Source organism: Oryctolagus cuniculus, chromosome 1 (genome assembly GCF_051225735.1).
Source record: "Oryctolagus cuniculus isolate XC-2025 breed Fujian yellow rabbit chromosome 1, ASM5122573v1, whole genome shotgun sequence".
NCBI classification, from domain to species: Eukaryota; Metazoa; Chordata; class Mammalia; order Lagomorpha; family Leporidae; genus Oryctolagus; species Oryctolagus cuniculus.
The window spans coordinates 211,584,843-211,594,087 of record NC_142867.1 but is presented as its reverse complement, the minus strand read 5'-3'; the positions used below and the strand labels follow the sequence as shown (position 1 = coordinate 211,594,087).

At 47.0% G+C, this 9,245-nt stretch overlaps 1 long non-coding RNA gene across 1 annotated transcript; it reads right to left on the bottom strand.

Annotated features, from left to right (window-relative positions):
• Positions 1 to 709: 709 nt before the first annotated feature.
• On the bottom strand, positions 710 to 6,346 carry LOC127493381 (uncharacterized). The gene is made up of 3 exons (XR_011385275.2): positions 6,239 to 6,346; positions 4,996 to 5,082; positions 710 to 1,833 (listed from the first exon to the last, which is right to left on the bottom strand). It is a non-coding gene; the product is annotated as an uncharacterized LOC127493381 (long non-coding RNA).
• Between the last annotated feature and the right edge of the window lie 2,899 nt (positions 6,347 to 9,245).

The following is a 9,245-nucleotide window of genomic DNA, read 5'->3' as shown; positions in this document are numbered from 1 at the left end:
CCCTCGGGGGCAGAGACTGAGTCCACCTAGACTCCAGTTTCCTTGCGCCTGCCCAGTGCCTGGCACTGGGCTCCACAAGGTGATTCTGCTAGGTAGTTGAGAAAGTAGTCTTTTCCTCCATGGATACAGAGAGATCAGGGATATTATCTTCTCTGTGTGATACCACTTTACAAATCTCTCTATCATTTCTCTCAACTGCGTGTGAATCTACAATTATCTTCAAAATTGTAATTAATATTTATTTGAATTCATTCAAAAGGTCCCTGCTGTCCCGTAAAGCCTTGATGTATTTCTCCTGCAGGGACAGGAGATGGATACCCCTGAAAGACATGACTTGACTCCTTATCCCATCACCAAAACCTGAGATCCAGAATCTGTACAAGGTCTCCTCCCTGGAAGTGCCATGAGTGTGAATCAAGAGTGCATTGCCCAGTGTGAATTCTGCTCAGCTTGACCCTGACCCTGGGAACCACTGTGTCTCACAGCAAAGGAGAATCATCAAGGCTGGTGTGCTCCTTCCCTCCAAATCAATCCACTTCCATCTCTTCTCCTGCCCCATGGCCCTTGACCAAAGTGCTAATATGCCCTGTGGTTAGTGTCCCGAAGGTTAACAGAACATTGACTGTGAGTCAGACCATCTGACAAGTGTTCAGGAAACAAGACAGGCTCAGTGGGAAAGGATAAAAGAATGGTAATTCCCAAACAACTGGATATTAGTCTCTGTATATTTTACAAGATGTTTTGAGAGGGTCACAAAAAAAGAAGAACCAAAGTCTGACTAGGGATGTCAGGGAAGTCTCCCCAGGCTGGACAGCCTTGGAGCTGAGACTTGCAAGATGTGCAGGGACTAGGCAAGGAGGCAAAGTGAGGAAGGGAACTTTAAGGGGGGAAGACCAACAAGTGCAAATGTCGGAATCAGCATGGCTGTTTCTGGAAATACCAGAATATTGCCTCCATCCAAGGGAGCGTGCATTGACCTAAGAAACCAAGGATGAGGCTGAAGTTAAGACAGGCAAAGGCCAGATGATGGACAACCAGGAGCTCCCTTTATCAGGAACCTGGACTTCTAGCTTTCAAATCAATGATGAGGGGGAATTAATAGTGTAGCTCTTATATGACAGGTGTTTAGCCTAGCAGTAAGATGCCCACATCCCATATTAGAATACCTGGGTTGGAGGCCGGCACTGTGATGCATAGCTATTGGCTATGAGAACCTTTGGAGAGTGAATTAGCAGATGCAAGCTCTCCTTCCCCCATCCCCACCCCCATATCTCTGCCTCTCAAAAAAAAATGTACCTTTGACATTATTTTTTCCAAAAAGCTTGCACCCAAATTTATGGCGGTATTAGTAAATCAGTCTACATGATCCCATAAACAGCTGAATTTTATCTGAGTGCTAATTCATGTGGGTCACATGACTTTCCACCAACTCCATATGTTACTAGGAGGCCATTGCTTAACAGAATTGCTGGGGCATAAAAAGGAAGGAGCCATACATGACTCCCTATAGCTCCTTGGCTATAAACTCTCCACAGACAGTAACAGGGTGAGTCACAGCAAAAGCATTTCTGCTGTGAAGTACTTTCTTGAGATTGTCATGGTCACCAAGGAGAAGCCATATCCTCGTGGCACTCAGCCAGCATACCCAGGCGTCTACTGAGCAGACACTCTTCCCTTTGACTGGACGCAATTGGCTTCATTGCTTCCTGGATCAGTTTCCATTACAAGGACTGCGCATAGAGATGAGGACACACCCTGTGTTCACATGCCAAGTTAACCACTTATGAACTGTATGACACGGGGCAAGGTGTTCCTGAGCCTCAGTTTCCCCATCTGAAACACAGAAATAAGCATTCTTACCTCCGAATGTTAGTGAACAGTGCAATGCTTACAGAGCACCCAAGAAGAGACTCTCAAAGAAACAAGTGTTATTATGGTCGGGGATCAAATCCTGTCTTCAGACTAGATCTTCAAAAAGGTGAACAGGAAGTGCTGAGGACTTCAGATCTCCAAGCTTTCTCCCCACCACGTGGGTATCCATCACTCCTGTGCGTGCGCCAGCTCTAGCAAGGAGGGGCTGGCGAGCTGAGGGTCTTCCTAGCCTGAGCACTTGCCTACCTCTGACTCCTGAGCTCATAGGGATGGCGACTTTTCTCCTGCATGACACTTTCATTGCCATCAAGGTCGTTGTCCAAGGACCTGAGGTTGGAGGATTGAAGGTCAATATTGGCACAAATCTGTTTCTAATCTAGTCACTTCAATAAGAGACAGAAGCAAATATCTCCCTGTCCATTGCTAATGGACTCAACCCAGTAGGAAAAACAAGGAAAAGAAATTAATAGATATTAAGAGGCTCCCACATGCCATGGCAGCCCAGATAATCTTGGAGGACCAGCTTCAAATAAATAGCCGTAACCTCAGTTAATTTGAAGTCCTGATGTCAAATACTGAGCAACATGATGGAGTTGCCAAGGTATTCTGCCCACATCTCATCAGGGAGTGAGTGAGTCCTCTGGCCCATTGAGACTCTGAGGTTACCACAAAGAATGGCGACCCTCTTATAGGATGCATATTTCCAGAGTGATTGTAGGCCGCTGTGTTAAAGTTAGAAAAAAGCAGCTCTCCACATGCATGGTTTTTTTTGTTTGTTTGTTTGTTTGTTTGTTTGTTTTGACAGGCAGAGTGGACAGTGAGAGTGAGAGAGACAGAGAGAAAGGTCTTCCTTTTTGCCGTTGGTTCACCCTCCAATGGCCACCACAGCCGGCGCGCTGCGGCCGGCGCACCACGCTGATCAGAAGCCAGGCGCCAGGTGCTTCCTCCTGGTCTCCCATGGGGTGCAGGGCCCAAGCACTTGGGCCATCCTCCACTGCACTCCGGGCCACAGCAGAGAGCTGGCCTGGAAGAGGGGCAACCGGGACAGAATCCAGCGCCCCGACCGGGACTAGAACCCTTGTGCCAGCGCCTCAAGGCGGAGGATTAGCCTAGTGAGCCGCAGCGCCGGCAGCGCCGGCTCACATGCATGGTCTTTTACAGAGGACACAACAGTATTTTAGAGGGCACAGTGGAGGAGAAATTCAGCTTCCACACAAATCAAGTGATAAAGACAAACCCCTTTCATCTCCTCTGAATCAGCTCTTCAGAGTAAGGACCATCTATGATTATGATTAGTAATAATGACTCGGGCAAGAACCATGTGTCTCAGGATCCACCGCTAGGATCAGAGGGAAGGGAACATGCCAGAGGGCCCTGGAGGAAGAGTCAGCATGGAATCAGGGCTGCCTCCTTGTCCACACGAGGCAGGATCCAGCACCTGGAGGACAGAGGAGGAAGGGCCTAGCAACACTGCCTAATGGCCAGCCCTTGTGCTTGATGGATTGATTGACTGAGTCTGTGTTCACACTCCTATCAGTACTCTGTATTGTCTGTGACGTCATCATCTTTTTCATTATCGTGACAGAATGTGGCCTCAGTCACCCAGTCATTCTCAGCAAAACTCCCTGTCATCATGATTAAGTCCTAAGTCAAAGAGCCAGTCTCGGTACTAGGAGGAAAGACTGCTAGTCCAGACAGACTCCACCTGTAGTGCTCACCAGGACTCCCCTCCAGTGTGAACAAGCGGATGAGCAGTTCTCTTAGAGTCACGGGCAAAGGCCACCATGCTGATTTCTCTCTAGGTGCCCTGCATGCGACCCCAAGTCTCTGCTCAGCCTTCTCAAGCTGACTTGACCAGCAGGCACACGTCTCCACAAGTTTCCTATAGAGTTATTGAGAACATGAGCCCCAAGTCCTTCTGCTAGGCTGTGATAACTTTAGGCTCCTAATGAGACTTCATCACAGTATTCCCTTGAGAACTGGGAGGTCTGAGGGTCTTCATACCTGTGATTCATCTCCCTGATGATGCAAACAGTATGGTCATCAAGTTCCAGAAGCTTCCGGAAAGATGTGGAAACTGTGACTCCAGCAGCAGGGAGAAGAGCTGGGTCAAAGGGTTGAAAGCTGGAACGGGGTCACATGTGGTGCCCATTCTCTATGGGAACACAGCAGCAAAGGCCTTGCCTTGCTGTCTTAAGTGGTTTTTGATGAACTGATTTGTTAGTCACCCAGATATTTTTCACACCACCACTTACCACAGTGCTACTCTTCCAAGAACAAGGTCAAGCAGAGGCAAGGGGCTCTGGATGGCAGCAGCTTTGGGACTAGAGAGACGATTGCATGGCCGCCCTGTCCAGACAGGCTTCCCCGTTCCTCTCAGCCCATCCCACCACTCCCACAACACCCCTTGGAGGCCTCTATGGCTGATTCTCCAGCCCGTCTCTAGGTGGTCACTCCTTCCACTAGAGCCTGTTCTGGCTGCCATTATCACATCTGTTTTTTCCAGAACACCATCCGGAACAGGCGCTGGCTGCACATTACATACCACTCAACCCCAGGACACTGCCAGTGCCTCATACGTGGCTTCCCTAAAAGTCTGCTTCATTAGCCTTCATCTAAACATGTCTCAGCCCAATGCATTCACCTACATTTCTTGTTTAACCTCCAAGGCAACCACTGAACAAATTATCCTCTCTCTTATGTTGTAGATGAAAGAAACCCAGGTGCCAACAGGAGCCAAAGTTGACGTAGAAAGAACTGGTGGTGCACAGGGAGCCAGACTGGCTCTTCTCATGCCCCGCGGCTCCAGGCCATCATTCCTCCCTGTTGAGCCCAGATGAATGGTTGCCAGGATATCAGCCATGTTGCCAAGCCTCATAGCTTTTCTTTAATCTTCACTGGAGGAGGTAGACTTCCTTCCCATTTCAAATCCAAACCTGAAGGCCACTTTCAGTGCAAACCGAGAGGAAACACACCCGAGAAGCCAGTCCTATCCTACACCCACTCTTCCATTCTATTGCTAGAACCTACGTCTTCGTGAGCATTTAACGCATGTGACCATCCCGTGCCTTATAGCTCCAACAGAGTGTGAAGAGGACAGGAGGCCCCTCGAGTGAGACAGACCTGAGAGTGAATCCTGGTTCCACATTTTCTCAGCTGTTGCGATCTTCAAACAGATTGCCCAGTCTCCAAGAGCCTTGGTTTCCTCATCTGTAAAATTAGATTAAGAGTGCTTGTCTTTGTAGGCTTAAGAGATGAGGGGAAAGAATGAGTCAGAAAAAGCATTTTTAAGCATTTATGTAGATGAGAGAGATGATAGATATAAAGATGGTAGATTACATTAGAGAGAGCAGCACAGAGTCAAAATTTTTCTGTAATCTGAGAAGCTGAATGTTAAGAACGTAGTAAAAAGTGGACGTCGTAATACCCTCCTAGACAGCTGTTCTATTTCTGGATGAAGGATCTAAGGCCACACCTCTAAAACTTGCCTGAGTCTCCTCGGACATCCTGCCCTTAGACAGGGCCAGGCCTGCGCTAGGCCTCCAGTGAGCATTTGTGGACTCATTAACCGCCTGAATAAGAAGGGGACTGAAACAGCAGGGGTTTCATCCAGGGGAACAGTTCTTTGGTCTTTTCCAGGCAGTGCCATTCTTGTATATGATTTGGATCAAGAGCATTACATGGTTTTAGTAACTATGATGAAATTGCCTCCATAGCCTTGTGAACTAACTTAGCAATTATCTACAACTTTCTCAAGAAAAGAAAGCCAGGGGTGGGAGTAGGCGGGAAGGGGCAGGTGTTGTGGCTCTATGGGTTAAGCTGCTGCTTGGAGTGCCAACTCCCTCATTGAACTGCCAGATAGAGTTCTGGCTCCTCAGTTTCTGGTCTAGTTTCTTGCTAATGCACCTGGGAAGGTAGAAGATGATGGTTTAAATACTTGGGTCCCTGCCACCCATGTGAGAGACCTGGATGGAGTTCCTAGCTTGTGGCTTTGGCCTGGCCCAGTCCTAGCTGGTATCACATTTGGAGAGTGAACCAGAAAATGGGAGTGCTCTCCTTCTCTCTCCCTCCGCCCTTTTCTGTCACTCTGTGTTTCAAATAAATCACTAAATCTTTTTTTTTTTTCAAATAAGAATAATAATACCTTGAGGATTAACTGGAATCATGTGTGTTAAAGTGCCTGGTTTGATGCATAATACATAGACAGTGCTTAATAAATATGTATTCATTTGATGGAATGCACATGTAGTATCTGGCACATTATGCATGCATTATAAGATGCTATCCATTCAATTCGATCCTAGCATTTGTACCTGGGTCGACAGAGATCCTTGCCAGATGTTTATTTACTCAATGGAATACTTACCCAATGACTGGCACAGTAGCTGCTTGGTGAAGGTTCATTCATTCAGTGGAATCTTAGCATGGTGCATAGCACTTAGTCAACACTCAATAAATGTTGGTCGAATCCAACTAGGAAAAATGGAACTTCATTCATTTAACAAGATTTTGCAATCCCATAAATATTGTATATTGTTGCAAATGCTTTGCAAAGTGAATCAACCATTGCTGAAACATTCTCAGCTTTTGCTTGTTAACAAATCATTGTAAACTATTTTCCAAACATGGAATACTCCATAAATATGCCGTAACAGTATTGGCAATGCTAAACACCCTCAGGACCTAACACGCAGCAAGAGAGTGCCGTGTATGAATTAATGTAGAAGTCAGAATGGATCCCTCTTCACAGGGAGAAATGTACCTTCACAGTTCTTCCTCTGTTTGTCCAGCGCTCAGCTGGATTTTTCTGGAAGATCATAGAGACCTTGAGCCCCAAGGGAAACATTGCAGGGGTAGATAGAGACTCTCGGGAATCAGAGTTATGGTGAGAATGGATGCATATGTGAAATCATCTTATAAAGGATTATTCTTTGAAAGTTTTATTTTATTTAAGTACCTTGCAATAATAAAGCAGTTCCCTTGGGGAACAGAGGTGTGGATTTTAGTGGCATAATTTCTCCTTTCAGAGGCCACATTCTCTAAAACGATCAGCAAGCTAAGATGTTGAAGAAAGGAGGGTGATGTGCCATTAATAGGCCTTTGGTTTCCCCAGTCACACAGAAATTCAAGAGCAAGAGATGAATTCTGTGTCTGTGTGATGCCTTTATGGAGCAGACGATGCTTGCTCCTGAGGAATGCGTGGGAGTTCTCTGGGCAGAAAGGGTATAGGAAGCGCATTTCAGGTGCACGAGTTTGGAAAGGGGCCAGAAGCTGAGCTGGCTGGGCATCCGGAGTGACAGCTTAGCAGCGGTTAGCTGTGCCAACGAGGAAGGGCAGCCTGGGAGACCATCAGTGCCATATGCATGGAGCTTAGACTTTACTCCGTGACAAGTGAAGAATGTTCTGTGTATGCTACTTTGATAACACTTATCTCCATCTGCTTTATTTTAGATTTAGTTGTCCATTATTAATTTTTTCTCTACTTCCTTCTTCTAGTCTATCAGTGCCTTGAGACCAAAATGTGCCTGTTGGTTACCTTTATTAATATCTGTGAGTCGAGTTTAGCACATAACTGATAATGAGTACCAAACAAGTTCTAACGTAAATAACAAACAGCAACACCCTTGCAGAAGTTAAGATCACTTTCCTATTATCTAATCCTCCTCTCTGTAGAGTCAGTGTGTCATCTAGGCATCAGGGCAGGAAGTGGGAGTCCCTGTAGGTATGTTAAACAGAGGAGGTTTCATACAAGGAACAGGCTGCAGGGACCTCTCGAGGGAGCCACTGGCTCGGTGCACACCTTCAAAGCTCCGATTCAGACGTCTTCAGAAGGCTGTGGCCGCTGCTGCTGCTACTCCAAAGCCGCCACCAGTGCCTCTCATGTTCAAGAAGCCAGTGACTGCCTTACGTGCCGTAAATCTGAGTCAGGCCACAGGCACGCGTGCGTCTGCTGCCTCGCTTGCCAGCAGCAATGAGAACAACACTCTGGCTTCCAATACATTTCCAACATCCAAGCCTCCTGGGAGTTCATTGCATTGGTGGAATCTAATTTGCTGCCAAAACTCTAACTGCAAGGGAGTCGGGGAAACGTAGTTTTTAGTTTTCTAAGCCCTGTGATAGAGAAAGTGCCATAAAAGTGAACGGAAAATGATTCCTAGTTCCAAGCCAAGATATCCAGCACAATCAAGAATAACTCCAATTATTGCAGGCTTAACACAGGAGTTATATTCTCTACAAAGAAAGAAAATCGTCTTGGGGCTGGTGTTGTGGCACAGCAGGTTAGGCCACCACCTATGATGCTGCCATCCCATATCGGTGCGTTGGTTCAAATCCTGGCTGCTCCACTTCCAATTCATCTCCTTGATATGCCAGGGAGGATGACCCAAGTGTTTGGGTCTCTGCCACCATGTGGGAGACCCTGATGGAGTTCCAGGCTCCTGGCTTTAGCCTGGCTCAATCCCAACCATTGTGGCCATTTGGGGAGTAAACCAGAAAATGGAAAATTCTCTCTCTCTCTCTCTCTCTCTCTCTCTCTCCTTCAGATAAATAAAATAAATCATTTTTTTTAAAAAATCTTTTAGTGTTAATAGGGTCTCCCCAAACCAAAATGATAGGCACCTGCTTTTTCCCTCGACTCTTCCTGTCCCACTTTCCTTCTTTTCGGTTTTCTGCCCTTTCCTTTCTAAAGAATTCAGTCCTAACACAATTCAGCTGGAACGAAGCAAGGTCTATTCTGGGGATGAGAAAGTCACAGTGGTTAAGAGTAGGGCATCTGGGGCCGGTGCTGTGGCATAGCGGGTAAAGCTGCTGCCTGCAGTGCCAGCATCTCATATGGGCGCTAGTTCAAGTCCCGGCTGTTCCACTTCCGATCCAGCTCTCTGCTGTAGCCTGGGAAAGCAGTAGAAGATGGCCCAAGTCTTTGGGCCCCTGCACCCTCATGGGAGACCCGGAAGAAGCTCCTGGCTCCTGGCTCCTGGCTTCAAATTGGCGCAGCTCCAGCCATTGCAGCCAATTAGGGAGTGAACCAGTGGATGGGAGACTTCTCTCTCTCTCTCTCTCTCTCTCTCTCTCTCTGCCTCTCCTTCTCTGTGTAACTCTTTCAAATAAATAAATAAATCTGAAAGAAAAAAAAGTGGGGCATCAAAAAAATGCTTTAAAAGAGAATAGCATCAGGGGCTGACGTTGTGGAGCAGTGGCCTGTGACACCAGTCTCCCGTATTGGAGCACCAATTGCAATCCCAGCTGCTCCATTTCAGACCCAGCTCCCTCTTAATATGCCTGAGAAAGCAGTAGAAAATGGCATTAGTGCTTGGGCACCGATCACCCATGTTGGAGCCCTGGATGGAATTCCTGGCTCCTGGCTTTGGCTTGGC